We start from the raw sequence: 17,626 nt of genomic DNA on the forward strand, positions 1-17,626 counted from the left end.
GGGCAACATCCAGTTCGCTGCCATAGTTCGCAGAAACCACTGTACCTAGATATACAAGTTGATCGACGCCATCGATGCTCTGCCTGCCAATGCAGATAGTGAGGGTGCGATGACCCTTCAGACTGAGAACCTTGGTTTTGTTGTCTTGGCCAATATGCATGACCCTGCGAGAGAGCAAAGAGATATTATCAGCGTAGTCAAGGTGTTTGAAAAAAAAAAATGTTATTGAATTGAATTCTTCCAAGATCTCCAAAGCATCATGAAGAACGTCACCGATAACAGGAAGAAATAATATCGGTGACAAGATGCGATCCCGACGGATTCTGCTTTGGACCCCAAATCCGCCAAGATTTTACCTCAGTGCAGCACCTGTCATTTTGTGTCATCATAGATCGTTCTGATGATAGCTATTAATTTCTCTGGAATGCCCTTCCTACGTAGAATACTCAAGATACACTTCCTGTTTGCAATGTCGAAAGCTTTCTGAAAATCGTTGAGCAGCAGATGCAACGATGCTATAAACTCCGCGCGATGTTCCAAAATGATTCGTAGCGTGTCGATTTGGTCAGTGCAGGAGGATCCGGTGCGGAAACCAGCTGGCCACTATCAATTAAGCTTTGGGGATGTTCTTTGATGCGCTCCAGGATTATTTTAGTAATTACCTTTGCAACGGCAGGGAGCACGAAAATACCTCTCCAATTGTTACAGTCAAAGCAGATCCCCTTCTTGACGATCATCCCCTTCTTCCACTCTATGGGAAAGGTCTCGAATTCCCAAGATTTCCATGCGAGTGGAAGTAGCAGATCTGCACTAAGTGCAGGTACTCTGCGGGGAGACCGACAAGTTCAGCGGTTTTATTCCGTTTGATTACATTGATGCGGTTGATGTTGAACTTTGGGGTCGCAGCTTCTAACCCTTCGAGAAGTAGCAGAGGCAACGCTCAAGCAAACATAAGTGACCATCAGATGGTGATTCCTTTCGAAGCCGATGTCAGCGACACTGTTATTACGCACATCCAGGAGACAACTCCTAAATCTACTGCTGATCGTGGAGTGGTCGAACTGAGTGCTCGTACGGAGTCGGTCAGTTGAAACCTAACTTATGGCAGGCTCTATGTTCGAACAATATGCTACCAATGACGAGACAATGCAAGTTGCGTAAATCCCAGAACCTCCCACCATTATCGTTGCGGTAGCTAAGACCATGTTTCCCCATCACATGTCCGGACAAGGTATTGTCAGACACCACCTTCGCATTCAGATTACCCAAGACGATCGTAATGTCACCTTTAAAAGTTCTCTCCTAAACTGCATTTAGTTGCACATAGAAAGAATCATTTTCCACTATATTGGAAGTCTCCGTTGGTGCGGACCGGAATTTTGCAGCTAGAAGTCTGTCAGAAACCGGCTCCTAGGTTAAAAGAGTGGGCCTTGCAGTAGCCGTCCGAAGCAACCCCATACCGGATTGGCGGATGCTACCACTTGGCTTTCCATAGTGCAAAATCACATTGCCGCAGAAGGGAGAGAAATACTCACCAGAGTCCCACAATCTTATTTCGCTTTGGCCCAGAATGTACAGCTAATGTTGTTGAAATTCTCGTTCAAATTGGAGAAAGCGAGCATTCTGAGGCCCTCGCTAACTTTATGGAGGAGCGTGTGCATATTCCAGAAACGAATCGTTTTCGATAGCCAAAGGTCGATTCCGTGAGGTCAGCCCCTTTCCAAGCCGTTGTTGACGCTTTGGTAGCAGTAAAGTTCCAAAGTTCTCCTACTACAAGTAGGAAAAACGTTGAGTATATTCTTAAGCCCCAACTAACAGGCCAAAAACCCCCCTTAGGTTCATCCTGGAAGTGCATTTTAAGTACCATTGTAAATAATAATACACAACACAATTTTGGAAAGTTTGAAAAAAACCCAACTTTCTAAGGTCAATATTTTGTATTTCATGTAGATTTATCGGAATTTAACATAAGACGTGTATGACGCCATTACCATACAAAGCGAACTCATATGAATGACGGAATTAAATATATCAACGAATATTATTAAATTTTAGCTGCGTCCGAGTGAAAAAAGTGCATAGAAAATTGTTCACACAAAATCAAAAAAAAATCTTAATACGAAAAGCGTCCAGTTTCTAGTATTCCCGTTTGATATTTGGTTGCTGATTCTATTTCTTCCAATATTGGCGGTTCAAGTTCCCACTAAGACGTCCATCTCTCCCTTGACCCCGATTGTTCGGAACAAAATTGTTTTTAAAATTGAAAAAGAGCTCACATAGTAAACATGCATATATATAATTGACATAGATATTTTCCTTGGGTTCTACGAATCATGCTTTTCAGAAAACCCACAAATTTACTCGACCATTGCACAATGGAGGGACTGCCCTCTGAAGATCGACCTTAAATGTCAATTCTTGTTTTATCTATTTGAACGACAAAAATCAATGTGGTGCTATGCGCTTATTCTAAACAATTTTGCAGACGATAATATGCATAATTCCTTGATATTTTCTGGGATGGAAAAACACGTAAAACACTTTAATTATTACCCGCAGGCAACACACTCAAGCACGAATTTCAACTTCTCAATTTAGATCCACATGAAAACAAAGATGTTTCGCATGATCAACTTTTCAAAATAAATTGCAGCAATTGTTGTAATGATGTTTTAATAAACGGCTTTGATTTACGTGGATCCCCATTATACTGTGTTTGTATGCCACACACGAAACACCAGCAAATTTTCCGGAGGAAATAATATGAAAATTGTATACGTTACTTGTGAGATATAAATTAAATAGTAGAATCTGTACTTTCACATTTGGAATTGATTTAGGACAATTTTGGGAAATCTTTTTTGTCTTACTTTCAATGTAATCTTTTCAAAATAGCGATGTTTCGCTGTTGCATCTAATTGTTCTACATAATTGTTACTGTTGGATTGAGTGAGGAGAAGCAATTTGAAATGGAAAGCAAATTATCTCCTATTGTTTCCTGTTGAACAGCCAGAAGTTAAATGTATCTCATACTTCTTTAACATAAATTAATCTGCCTAAGGTTGAGTTTTCGATTCACAGCTTCTATAATACATCTAAACTCAATTGCGAAATTTGCTTCTTTCTTACATTGTGAACCAGTGTAATGTGCCGACTGACACTGCAAGATTTCTTCATATCACTTTAATTGCAGAAGACACCTCTAACATTGCTAACGGTAGTAATTATTCCAGTATTCAACCTGAGGCCGAAAATAGCTTTCATTGCTATCTTGGCGTGAATTGTGAAAAAGAAGCGCCAGAAAACTTGGTTCTCATGGCTTTCCAGCGCAGCCGCGTAATAATTCACAGAAATACGCCAGCTTTTTTGCATAACTTGACCTCACCGTGGAGAGATGTGAAAAATTCTTCATTTTTTTCTCGAAATCTTAATTTTTTATTCATAATAAAACTTCTAAAATTCTAATCTAATTTGAACAAAATAAACAAAATTATAATGGATTCGGTTTCTATCTTCTGAAGGCTTCGTGAAAAATGTTAGTTCTTAGCGTGTATCTGGAGCCATCATCATGCAAATTTATTTATAAACCATTGAAAGCGGATTAAGGTAGTGAACAACATTGTTATGAAGCCATTGAGAAGGTAAATCTAATGAATATTCCACGGTCTCTTAGTGTTGAAGGTTTGTGTTCTTTACAAACTGTCAGCGAATTCGAGAAAACCCCATGTTATGCAGTGGTTGGGATTGGGGTATCCATCAACCAAATACGTGTGTACCAAAATTAAACGGTTTCTTGGCATATAATGTATACCTGCATATACATATCTGTAAAAAATGAATTAAGGCAAACCTTATGGGAATATGAGTGGCAGTTTTTATGGATGAGGCCTAACCTGGAGGTGATTAAACCTTGAAGATGAGCTGGAGTTATGAATTTTACCACGTAGTAATCGTATTTAGCCGTTGTGACCGGATGAGATTTAGTACGTTCAAAACCGGTGTTTAGGTCTACCTCAGAATAGGTCGTTTCATTGGAGGAAACACTGAGGTTCTTTAAGTGCATTTCCCCATTCAATATTTACTAGAAACTAAAAATATGCGATACTCCTAGCAGCCGCTTATTATTATTTTCTGGGGATAAGTAAGTATATAGTTTCCCCATTGTTATTAAGTTTTCAGACGACCAACCAAACTTTCACCATGCTATTGAGAATTATTACATCATTGTGACCATTTTGAGTAATATCGGTATGTTTGCAGGCTCTTTCGACATGCGGTCTTTTCTAAATTTTAAAAAAATAATAATAAACAGTTCAAAAGACCAATTTAGAAATTACCAATAGACATCGGAAGAGAAGACTTTGGACCAGGTGTTAATTCTTCCATGCTTCGTCTGAGATTGAAGAGTTTCAACTCTGTCAACTTCTTGGCTTAATTTTTTTGGCCGTTCAGGGTGACAATTTGGAATGTCACTAACGGACTAACGGATATCACATCAAGAAGCCAACCAGAGCTACAGTAGGAGGCTGAAAACCTTGTGATCATGACTGTCACACCATGTTCTGGTATCGCAGAGCTTTTTGATGCTGATCTAATTTATTGCCGATATTGTCAGGACAAGCGCAGTTATGCAATTCCGGAAACAAAATAAAACGAAACATGCGCCCACTCCAAAAATGCGCCTCCAAGCGTCCCTAGCCAATTGCTAGAAGTCAGTCGCATTTGCTTAAAAAAGCCGCATCATAGTTCCTTCAACAATTTGGGTAGTTCGTAGGGTCATTTATTACATCGCTTCGCTCATTACGCCATTAGGTAAATTGGTACACAAATTCAACATTGTGGAACCATCGACCCGCTCCTAAGTGTTAGAAAATCAGAGTGCGAGGCCGTTTCAGCCAGAAATGGCAAAAACTTAAAGGAAGAAAAAAAAAAAAATTTAATATTTCAAGCTCGCCAACATAGAACGATAACTTTGAAACTCCGAACCTTGAATGCAGGAACAGCAGTTACAGAACATGAATTTGATTCTAGCTATCATAGACGCTACCCAAAATACCTAACGTCCAGAACAGAAAAATTAGCTACCATGGTATCTATATCTCAACATTCAGTGAGCACTAAAAATTCAACATAGCAACTCAATATTATCGGATCTCTACGTCTCCTGTACATTCCTTTGTGGGGTATGGAGCACAGGCTCTTCGTTGTTGTTGTCATTCCACTATCCCCCATTTTATTTTCAATGAGAATGTACTTCACTTTAATTATCTTGAAACTTATTATATTATTATCGGTATAGCGCGTCAACCATACCTACCCGCCATCGCTCACGTTTTGGGGAAATGTCCCTTCAACTCCCCCCCCCCCCCCCCCCCCCGGACTTCCCGGGACGCCTGCACTGTCCCTCTACTGTTCTGCGCCAAATACCCTTGATGCGACCTACCAATGAGCCGTCCTGAAAGACTGTCTACCACTTCATGGCATAGCCGGCAACGTAATTGTTGCCAGCCCTTAATATGTAACCTGTCCATTGCCACTTCAGTCCTCTGATCCATTCCTCTACGGGTAATTGGTCTGCGGCCGCCCAAGGTCTTTGGTCGAAATAGTGCCAGACCACCGTACCAGAATGATATATCGCAGACAAGAGTCGACGAAGGTTTGGAGATTTGTGAAAATTGGCAAAGAATAGTCTCAACTTAAGCAATGCAGCCAAGGCAAATCTAGTGCTGTTAATGCGTCAAAAGACATCGAGTTCGGTGCCACCATCGCAGAAACCATGTTTCCTAGATATATAAAATTATCAACGCCTTCGATGCTCTGCCCTTTAATACAGGTAGGGAGAGTGCGATGGCCCGTCTGATTGAGAATCTTGGTTTGCAGGTTCAGACTAATTTTACTTGCCTCTCCTTCCAAATATAGATTCCCGGAATTTCGTTCGGTATCACAGCTCGGGCTCGTCACGCTCAGTATCGCTCGCGGTGGTCAATTCGATCCCTTCCGTTGACCGATCCACTTCCACGATTCCGCAGGCAGCTAGATCTTATTATGCCGCTTTGTTATGTAACCGATTGCGTACGTATCATCCGAGTCAAAAGCTTTTTTGACGGCTGAATGCTTATCGCTATTCGCAGTTAGGTTGCTCAGTATACCGTCAGATCAGTACGATATTTCTCGCACTCTCAAGTGACAAGCATACAAGCGATACAATCCTGCGGGAAGTGGCATGACACAACTTGCAAGCCAAGTTGCCATAAGCGGTTATCAGAATGCTCTTCCTTTCGACGTCGTTGTCATTCATCAATGAGACAACTGCTAAATCAACTCATCATCATCAACGGCGCAACAACCGGTATCCGGTCTAGGCCTACCTTAATAAGGAACTCCCGACATCTCGGTTTTGAGCCGAGGTCCACCAATTCTTCATGGTATCGCTCATTGATTTCGTCGTTATGTAGGCGACGGAATCGTCCATCCTCATGTAGGGGGCCAAAAATTCTTCGGAGGATTCTTCTCTCGAACACGGCCAAGAGTTCGCAATTCTTCTTGCTAAGAACCCAAGTATCCGAGGAATACATGAGGACTGGCAAGATCATTGTCTTATACAGTAAGAGCTATGAGAGTGGTGGGACGTTTCGAGCGGAACAGTTTTTGTAAGCTGAAATAGGCTCTGTTGGCTGACAACAACCGTGCGCGAATTTCATCATCGTAGCTGTTATTGGTTGTGGTTTTCGACCCTAGATAGGAGAAATTATCAACCGTCTCAAAGTTGTATGCTCTTATTCTTATTCTTCCTAATTTACCAGTGCGGTTTGATGTTGGTGGTTGGTTGGTTTTCGGTGCTGACGTTGCCACCATATATTTTGCCTTGTCTTCATTGATGTGCAGCCCAAGATCTCGTGCCGCCTGCTCGATCTGGATGAAAGCAGTTTGTACGTCTCGACTTCCCATGATGTCGATATCGTCAGTATAGGCCAGTAGTTGGGTGGACTTGAAGAGGATCGTACCTCTTGCATTTACCTCAGCATCACGGATCACTTTCTCGAGGGCCAGGTTAAAGAGGACGCATGATAGGGCATCCCCTTGTCGTAGAGCGTGGTTGATGTGGAATGGTCTTGAGAGTGACTCTGCTACTTTCATCTGGCCAGGGTCAGCCTAGTCAGTCTTATTAATTTCGTCGGGATACCGAATTTTCTCATGGCCGTGTACAGTTTTACCCTGGCTATGCTATTATATGCGGCTTTAAAGTCGATGAATAGATGGTGCAACTGTTGTCCATATTCATACAGTTTTTCCATCTCTTGCCGCACAGAGAAAATCTGATCTGTTGCTGATTTGCCTGGAGTGAAGCCTCTTTGGTATGGGCCAATGATGTTCTGGGCGTATGGGGCTATCCAGCTTAGCAAGATAGCGGAGAATATCTTATAGATGGTACTCAGTAACGTGATACCTTTATAATTGCTGCACTGCGTGATATCTCCCTTTTTATATATGAGACAGATAATGCCTCGTTGCCAATCGTCAGGCATTGATTCGCTGTCCCATACCTTGAGCACAAGTCTATGAACCACTTGGTGTAACTGGTCGCCTCCATATTTAACCAACTCGGCCGTAATTCCATCGGTTCCTGGCGACTTATGATTTTTTAGCCGATGATTTGCACGGACTGTTTCTCCTAAACTTGGTGGTGGCAGTATTTGTCCGTCGTCTTCAGTTGGCGGGACCTCCAACTCGCCGATGTTCTGGTTGTTCAGTAGCTCATCAAAGTGCTCAACCCATCGCTCCAATATGCCCATTCTGTCGGAAATCAGATTTCCCTCTTTGTTTCGGCAGTATGAGCATCGAGGTGAATAAGGCGTCATCCTGCTGACTTATTGGTAAAACTTCCGCGCCTGGTGCGGTTGCTCCCTGTACTTTTCTAGTTCACGGATGCTGTATAGTAGAAAGAAAGGAAACGCTGTGTTCAACCCACTAAACTTCCACTGCAGCTCGACAGGAGAAACAAAATAATTATGCATATCGTGAAATTGCTTGTACCATTTTTTAAGGTTTTGCCGATCCTGTAATGAGCTTATAGTTTTCAGTATTTGAATTTGATTCCGTTGGAATTTTCGGAAGATACAGAAAATCACTTCCAGGGTTCACAAAATTTCCTGTTACAGACATTACATTTCCTGTTACTTTTTGGAAAGTCAATCTTTATTTTCAGGTAATCATCTGATCCTTGCTTAACTTTTTAAGTACAGCAATAGAAGCAGTCTTAATCATGTTTCTTTCACAACTATGGGGAATGTCCTCTGTACACAACGAGTCGTCTGCAAATTGTTAAAGCCAAAGGCGCCGTGAAGGCGAGTTTTTAGACATCAAATTGAGGAATCTAGTTCTGTTCAATCAGACAAACAGCATAAATATGGGAACATAATTCACCATAAAGTTGATCATCTAATAAACTCGTACCAATAATCTCGACCGGGTTACAGTCAATAAATTCCACTTTGCAGAGCGAATTTATGACAGGGGGCCATTGCATACTGGCATATCAAGAAAACGTGGTTAACAAAGCGCCACAACTTGACATGGATTTATGGTTTAAACAAAACTCTCGGCCCAGTCCAAACTGGTTTTCGTGATTCAAATTATATACCCATGTTCAGTCGTACGTGCAAGCTTAGCACCAACCGCAGTATTTTCATAAACTTTTACGATTAGATTGGATAATAGCTCTGCAAATAGACTTTAGATTTAACTGTTCATTTAAAAACAGTACAGCACCTCTTGAGGCAATGGTAAGGTCGGTCCAAGTAATAATTGCAGTGAATTGGGAAAAGATACTGTTAAAAAAGTCCCCTCAAATATTAGGCGCCGTTTTCACGGACTGTTGGAAACGCAATTGAGGTGAAAACATGGGGATCGAAAAAAAATTATTTTTGTGCTACTTTTATTTTTGTTTTATATCATTTTTATTTGATTCGCTTATTAATTCTCGTGTCATTGTATTTTGCGTAGGAGGCGGAATAAAGATACTTCTGACCAGAGATATCTTAGTGGACGAATTTGTTTACTATGAATAATAGCTTGGGAACCAAATTTTAGTTTATTATTATTTTAGTGTTGCACAAAATTGGTGATAGTCCTTTATGGAGATACTACGTAATAGATGGCGAAGAAACTGAAGGTGAAATATCTTAATTAAGATATAGTAGATAGTACATGAAAGTGGGATTCCTTTTAAGGAATATCATCTTCTTCCAGAAAAATATTACGTGATCACTAACTTCTTCTGGCTTTCTTCACCTACGATCTGGTTGCATAAATTATTGAAAAATAGGAAAAGAAAATCAAAGTAGTCGATCATAGTTAACGTAGCTCAACATTAGTCATTATTTTTGAAAAAATATCTACTCAGCCGAAAGATGAATCGATATTTATGTTCTAAAACTACTAAACGGAAAATTTACCGTTTGGAAATCAACATCAATTTTAAAGGTTAATATATTGGAAGCCTATCTAGTAAATATTTTTACGCATAAATGTGTATATATACATATATATCAATACGCATATGTATACATAGGAACATTTTATTCTTCCATATTTCTCTGGTGGCAGGCATACCTTGCGAGGCTATGTGATTATTCCTAATTCATTCGGTAATATTTCACGGTGGGAATACTGTCGTCTTAAGGACACTAAAGGTTTGATCCTGTGTGTTGTTCTTGTAAATATGGCGAAAGATTATTGCCTTAAGCTTCAGAAAGATGTAGCTTAACATCGCCTCGTGAAGCAGCAATGCAGTGACTAGTTTGAGGGATGAATTTGCGACTGGAAATGAATCAGTTTTTCGTGGTCATTTCAGAGAACGCAGTGGTTTATGTTAAGTTACTGTGGTGACACCAAGGTTATAGAGACAGAGACGCTTGAAGCGATTATCATGAAATTTGATTAGAATGTATGGACTGTGGAAACCTTTACATGCAGTGAGTGCATAGAGGATGTGATCATATGGGATATCAAATGAAAGGGTTTAGTTATTATTTCCGAGTTATCACCATCTCGGCAGATGCCGGATTTTACTTAATACTAAGTGCCAAGTATTTAAGCTGGGCGATCCTACTTATTTAAAGACTAAAGGGGCGCTGGTGGTGGTGGCCGGAGGTAGGTTAATGGGAGAATCAGTCGAAAACTCCCCCGCAACACCGAGCACGTATGCAGAATGGTATACTTCTGCATGGTTTGAACCAGCCTGTGCGAAAATCTCAGGGCATCAAGGGAAGCCGTGAGGGATTTAGGTACAATACCTGTAGCTGAAAATATTATGGGAACTACCCGCTCGAGATGCCAAATTTCTTTGATTTCCCGAGCCTGTGGCTCATAGTTCACCTTCTTCTCCACGTATTTCCGTTCGATGTTGCTGTTATGGGGGATAGCAACATCAATAATATACGCGGAGTGACCCGTCTTGTCAACTAACATTACGTCAGGTTTGTGTAAACTGGACATGCTCCCGTGATCAGCCCATGCTTGTATGCAAGGTTTTGATGGATAACCTTACATATAGCATTATGCCTGGTGATGTATTGCATCGGTGCCATAAGAGTACAGCCAGAAATGAGATGGCCCAAAGTCTCTAATGTCGAACCACACATTCTGCACTGGTCGTTCACCACCCGTTCTTTCATGATGTGTTTACCGTGCATTGCCTTCGACTTCCATTCATCAATCCGCTCTTGGTCCGACTTCACCCCACTCAGAGGATTGGAAGATCGATCCTTCAAGTTAAGTGGAGTCAGCCCACAGTCTGTCTTACAGACAGCCGCATGCAAGGGAGTTGCCTGCTCTTTGCTGTAAAAATAAGCGCGCAGCGAGTCAACTTGGCGATGATGTTCTGCCGCCACGTCAACCACGCCCCTACCTCCGATGTCACGAGGCAGGTTCATCCGCTCCACGGCAGAGTTTGGATGATGCATTCGGAGTTTGCAAATAGTTGTCCATATCCGCCGCTGGATGTTTTCCAGATCTGTCTTCGTCCAGGGCAATATTCCGAATGCATAAGTGAGTGAAGGGATAGCGAATATATTCAACGCGCTTATTTTATTCTTCCCCGAGAGATGTGATTTCAGTACGAGCTTGATATGATCTAAGTACAAGTCCGTGAGTTTGCAATTAGCACATAAGCCATACTTTATTGGAAAACCATGCCCTCTTGCATCATTCAGTAGCCATGAGAAGGGGTTCAGTGTCATACAAAATCAAAGGGTACTCCACGAATCCCCCTGGAAAATGCTCTCCGCATAGGGATGGGCTCTGTACGCACTGATAAGGTGGTATGCTACCCTTCCATGACTGTCGCCAAAAACTTTATTAGTTTGTGATCAATGCGATACAGATGTAGAGCATAGATTAGCCAGGTATGTGGGACGCTATGAAAAGCCTTGGCATAATCGATATAGCAACTGAAGAGGTTTCTCTGGCCTCTAGTTGCTTGCCCTACAACTACCGAGTCGATAATGAGTTGCTCTTTGCAACCCCTTGACCCAACTCGGCAGCCCTTCTGCTCCTCGGACAGGGGACGTGACGAATTTGTAGAGGGTTGGTAAGCAAGTGATCGGTCTTGTGTCTGCGGGCTCCTGCACCATGTCCTTCTTAGGGATAAGGTAGATAATCCCCGCAGTGAGGAAGGATGGAAATTCATACAGCCGACTCATGACCTCATTTATACTGCGTGCCAATCGACTGTGCACGCTGGTAAAGTTCTTATACCAGAAATTCTGCACCCGATCCAGACCTGGGCCCCTCCAGTTCTTCGAGATGTTTATGGCTCGTCGAACTTCCTCTTCGGTAACATCCGCAAAATTCATGCCAGGTGTATTGGCATGGCGGTGATCCACTCAGCATGCTCAGCATGCTGGGCAGGTAACCCCCAAAGTCCACCCCAACACTCTTTCGCTTCCGTCACCGAGAACTGTATTGTCTGGGTGCTCTATTGGGATTCGTTGCGAGATCTGAAAAAGCTCCGCTGGTTCCTCGTGTATGTTGCGTTCTGGACACGTTTGGAGTGACTTTCGTCATACCGTTGTAACCGACTGCATACGACAGAAAGTTTCTGCTTTAGTGTGTTCAGAATTTCAACTACGGGTGTTTCACTGGGGATAGCATACCTCCGGTAAACCCTCTGCACTTTATTTTTCACCCGTTTGCTGGCATTACCAGTGTTGATCTGAATCAGTCTAGCAATATCCTGCCTTAGTGAGTCCTGCTGACGTTCCAGACGAATTTTTCATGGTGGATCTCTTTGGTCACTCAAACCAATAACACGAAAGCAAATCTTCTGACCATGCAATCTAACAGCCGCAACTGTACCAAAATACACAAGTGATTGTAGTTGCAGCAGCGACATATCAGCATACAGCCGAGATGCAATCTCATCATTGATTTGAGATAGAATTCTCGGAGTTGCTGGAGATGCATAGAGCCTGGAAATACTTGATCTATACAAAGGATCCATTTCCAAGAATTCTATACATGCTCTTTGGAATTCGTCCCGAACCTTAGCGGAAACCTCAGCTGGACGGAGGAGAAGAGTGGTTCGGCGAGTACTGAAACTGCAGTGCAGCCTGGTGTTGTTGACGCCGCCGCCTCTGCCCTCATCGACTCTCGGTCACCAGTTTCCCCGATGACCTCAAGTCAAACACACAGATGTAGCAACTTTGCAGGAAATGCGTTGGACAGGTACCGTTTTCCTGGAGAAGAGCCACTACACCAAATATTATAGTGACTATCCAGTAAACCATGTGCTCGGAGTAGGTTTCTTAGTCAGCCAAAAAATTAAATCTACTGTTATCGACTTTGAAAATATAAGCTAAAGTCTATGCACCCTGCGTTTGCGAGGCAAATTTAGAAATACAAGCCTCATAAACGTTCACACCCCTACAGAGGAAGAGTCAGAGAAGGATACCTTCTACGAGGCAGTTGAGCGGACCACCGAAGCCTGCCCCAAATATGATATCAAAATCATACTTGGAGATTACAATAGTCAAGTAGGGATGGAACCCGTATTCAGGCGATACGTCGGCTGTCATAGCTTGCATAGGGATACCAATGATAACGGACAGCGGATTATTCAGTTAGCAGTATCACACGAAATGGTTGTTGGAAGCACCTGGTTTGCGCGGAAAGTGGTCCACAAACATACAGACGGGACCACTTTCCATTAAATTTTAGGTCTCCTACATTAGAATCGACGGTTCCGTAGTCTACATAACGATGAAATCTATGAGCCATACTTCGACCGTCTGGTCGTGGACAAAATCTGGCTCAACAGGTTGCGATGGGCGGGTCACTTAATCCGTATGGATGAGGATGATCCCACCCGAAAAATCTATAAGGGCAATATCTATGGTAGAAAAAGAAGAGGAGGCAGACCCTGTCTGAAATGGAATGGAGATATCGAATTGGTGGACCTCGGCATAAAATCGGGATATCAGGACTTCCTTATTTAGGCACGTCTAGACCAGATACCGGTTGTTGCGCCGTCGATGATGATGATGCCTGGCTTTTTTTAGTTATCAGACATATGCATATATATGTATATGTTTATAAGCTTCTAGCTTTCGGTATTCCAACTTGTTGTTTATTATTGCTGAGACTATGCTTCACTTTCATTATTATCACACTCAATGGTGTGCAAATAATAAATTTACTGCATCCCGACAAACATAGGAACCCATGTTGACTGGGATTCGAACCCAAGATAACAAGACTCGACCCTGATGATCTGCTCTTTCAATCACGGCACCATTTTTTTTATTTCTAAATATAATTAAATATTTATAAACTCAAAAAAAAAACAATCAGATGTTTATTCCTTGCACTACTACCGTATCCTGCACGATATTGAGGTGATCGTTCTAAGAGAATCCGTACATAGATCGTCCATTCTCTTTTATAATTTTCAATAAAACTTCTGAGACATTCTTTTATTCGTTCCAGGAATATTCAAATTATGGCTTGTGAGTGTAATTCATGAAAAGGAGGAATGCTTTTCCAGTTGTTGTACTAAAGATATTTCCTCTCCTTAGATACCTTCATAATCACCATCTCATTTTGGGATTTTTTCAATTCTGCCTTGTAGAAACAATGTCATATTAAAAAGAGTGATAGTTGCAAGCGCTTAGAGTATATTTGTGCAGAGTCATTCTTCAAACAAATCCACAGAAGACATTAAAAAGATGGAGAAACACATTGAATGCTCCTACAAAGGTATTTCAAAGGTATATTATCTCATCAGTCAGTTGGTGATAGGACATACTGATGATTGTCTGTCTGGGCTTTGTTTTTTATTTCATTTCATGAAAAGTAACTTCAAACACAATCCACGTGCGCTAACTCCTGGAGACAAAAGAACGAAAGAAACGATTCCTTGCCGGGATATAAATCACCTTCTGAAAATGACTTCTTTCATCTGAATTCGATAGTGATAGTTTTCAGCATCGTTAACTCAAATCCTGTTCATGCTGGCTGATTAGTATTCAAAGAGTGTCTAATTCTCATACCGGTCATTTTCGAAATTTTTTACACTAAATATTTGATAGGGCATGTCCTGCATTCCAAATTCGCTTAATTTGAAGCCATCAGCTACAGCCGAAAGTGTGTATGAAACCATTTCACGTTCTCGTGGAGCACAACCAATTAAAATCCATTTAGCCACATCCAACCGCACTCAGAGTGTTAAATTTCACATGAAAGCGCCATTGATCCACAACTTGAAGAAGATTCAGAACGCACCAGGGCAATGCAATTGAACAAAACTGTAGAAATCAAGAGGACACAAATAGAAGCTACTTATAACGGCCGAGTCTATGGCAGCTGTTACTTCAAGTCATCTCCACACATAGAATTGCCTTACAAACCGACTTCATTATGAAACGAAAGACTTAAGCGAGTAACCTGACTTTTGAATTGTAAGGGGTCGTGTGCCTTTTTGTCTGTGTTCGCAGCGCCAGAGTGAAGCACCTGTCATCCCAATATATGGTTGGATCTGTTTTTGTGAACAAGTGCTTTTTGCAAGATGCCATGATGATAGTAATTTTGAATTTTAATAATCGTACACCAAAGATGATAGAGTTCTGATAGGCGATGTCCACAGAGTGTAAGAGGAAAGCTGATGTTGGCTGAACGTGGAGACAGGAGATAGTGAATGGCCGGATATGATCGTGGATTTGCGCAGAATTTGGTACAGTAGATGTAAACATTTAGGTGCTTAGTTGGGTTTCTAGGCCGCATCATTCATCGAAGACAGGAAACCCCTTTCAATTGATTGCGTTAGTTCCAAAGTTAATCAGGACGCGCGCAGCTAATAAAATGTAAAATACGTGTAATTGTATTCCTGCAAGCACAACTCTGCACTTGAGGTTATGCAGCACAAGGTTAGTGAATGATTGAGTAACTAGCTTTAGCAAGCGTAAATCATTTCGGTTGCTTCAGTGTATAAAGGCGTTCGTACCCTACTCATAACTTGCGTGTGATGGAGATGAAGGTTGGAAAGCATTTTCTCGTTATGTGGATGAATAACAGAAGGCTGACAGTACCGCTGCTTTCTTTCCATTTTCAATTACTGAAGAAGATGTTAAGATCAATTATTACATTTTGTGCTTTTTCTAATACACTTTGCGGGCCATGATCATGTATTGGCATCACACAAGAAAGATGAGGAGGAGAGAACCAACAATAATAACATTTCTTCCGAGCAAATATCAAAAGGAGGTTGATTGGTTTCTACTTTACATACCTAGACTATGCTTAATGCTGCTGCGAAATTAAACGAACGGTAATCCAAATTTTCAGTTTAGTTTTTCTGGACTTGAATTATCCAATGAATATATTTTGGGGCGAAAATAAAAATATTGAATAAAATTCCACTTGTACTTATTCCACTGAATTTTTCACGGAAACTTTAACACTTCTCCGGGTAAAATGTGCGGAAGACACTTTCGATTTTCTGCTCGCGAATCACTTCACGAAAAGATTATACAAAGTTTACAGACAAGGAATACATTATCCACTTGTTTATTGCAAACCGTACAATGCTTTTCCGATTGGCACTTTTCACAGAAGATCGCGGTCTATGAGTGCAATAAGAAACTATATACTTCAAAGATGATGCTCCTTACACGCCAACCAATACACTAGCAACACGGTGAATGCGCGTACAGGTAGTACAGGTAACGCCAAGATACACTGCTTATGGTAAAAAACGAAACAACAGAAACAACCGCCACAGCGGACAACCGGATCACGCTCCCTCTTTAATAGGTGCCGTCTGCAATGCGATAACTACACACTTGTAACGAAAATGAAATGTTGCACTTGCTGGAATTTATTGATATCGAATAAGCGTTAAATTGTTTTTTTTCAAACCGTGCTTATGGAGAACTTAAATTTTTGAAATGGGTCCTTGGTGATGGAAATCGCGAGCTTGGCTTCAACGATCGGCTAGTTGTGGGTACTGGTCTTGATCATCGTAAGCCTGACCGTAAGAAGCACAATTTCTCTGAATCTTGTATCTGCACAACTTGCCCATTAGATGTAAAGATTTAAGAGAGTCGACAACGAAGAGAGTTGATTGTGGATGCTGTACTTTGTTGTACCAAGCTGGAGAGATCTCATGAATTGAGAATGCAAGCCGGCTATCATACATTATGACTATTGTGGACAAACGAGTCAAGTTGGAGCATTTCTGCATTCTCGCCATATAATTGTAAGTGCCAGGCTTTGGACCAAATGTCTTTACAAGTATATGTTACTTTTTCATGCATGCATAACAATGCATTATACAAATCTCTGCATAAATATCTTAAAAGCGCTCTCTATGGTACCTAGAACCGTGTATGAAAGTACAAATTATGGTGGATTAGTAAGTATCAAGAACACAACTATCTTACGGTTTCCAATAAATTCCTATGGTTCTGGTTATACTCGAGTAATTACAATTTTTACGCTCCACTTGTTCACGCAGATCTTGTTTATTATTTTTCTCGCTTTTCTCGTTTATGTTTTGATAAATTTTCAAGAAAAAATTGCTCCGCGTTGGCTTTGTTCATTGTTACATTTTAATTTGGTGGTCAATTTCACCGCAATCAGTGAGATGTTATTTCTCACTCCTATTTTTGTGAGCATTTTCATAGTTTCGCCTTAATATAAACATTAGGCTGATAGCACTTCATGTAAGATTTTTTATCACAACCAGCTTTGATCGGTAAATAAGATATGAAATCAACGAACAGAAAGATGTATAGGGTTTGAATCGTACAGTGGCCAACGCCTATAACAGAAAAAAATAACGAACAGATCATTAGAGTTAAATAGGGCTTTTAAGAGGAATTCTAGGTTACAGTTTCCGTAATGTTATTTTAATGATTGGACTATTGTACGCTTCGCGAAATAAAGGAAATCACGCTCGAAAATAGACTTTCTAATCACATATTTTTCCTTCATGCTGGTCAGATAAAATTGAAATGAGTTCTTGTTCATTTCTCATTATCTTCCTAAATTTTGGAACCATCTAATTGATCAAGAAGAGAAGAAGATACTTCTGATATAATTATCTCGGACTACTGTTTTATTCTTTCAT

At 41.0% G+C, this 17,626-nt stretch overlaps 1 protein-coding gene across 2 annotated transcripts in view; it reads right to left on the reverse strand.

The window, feature by feature from the left end:
• Positions 1–16,532, reverse strand: part of LOC119655099 (repressor of filamentous growth 1-like) — a 142,160-nt gene extending 125,628 nt beyond the window's left edge. The window contains exon 1 of one of the 2 annotated variants that reach the window (XM_038060816.1): positions 15,785–16,532. The gene's annotated coding sequence lies outside the window, so the exon portion shown is untranslated. The remainder of the gene's footprint in view (positions 1–15,784) is intronic. The other variant, XM_038060817.1, reaches the window with a different exon arrangement.
• Positions 16,533–17,626: the final 1,094 nt, after the last annotated feature.

Source organism: Hermetia illucens, chromosome 4, assembly GCF_905115235.1.
Source record: "Hermetia illucens chromosome 4, iHerIll2.2.curated.20191125, whole genome shotgun sequence".
Classification (NCBI taxonomy): domain Eukaryota; kingdom Metazoa; phylum Arthropoda; class Insecta; order Diptera; family Stratiomyidae; genus Hermetia; species Hermetia illucens.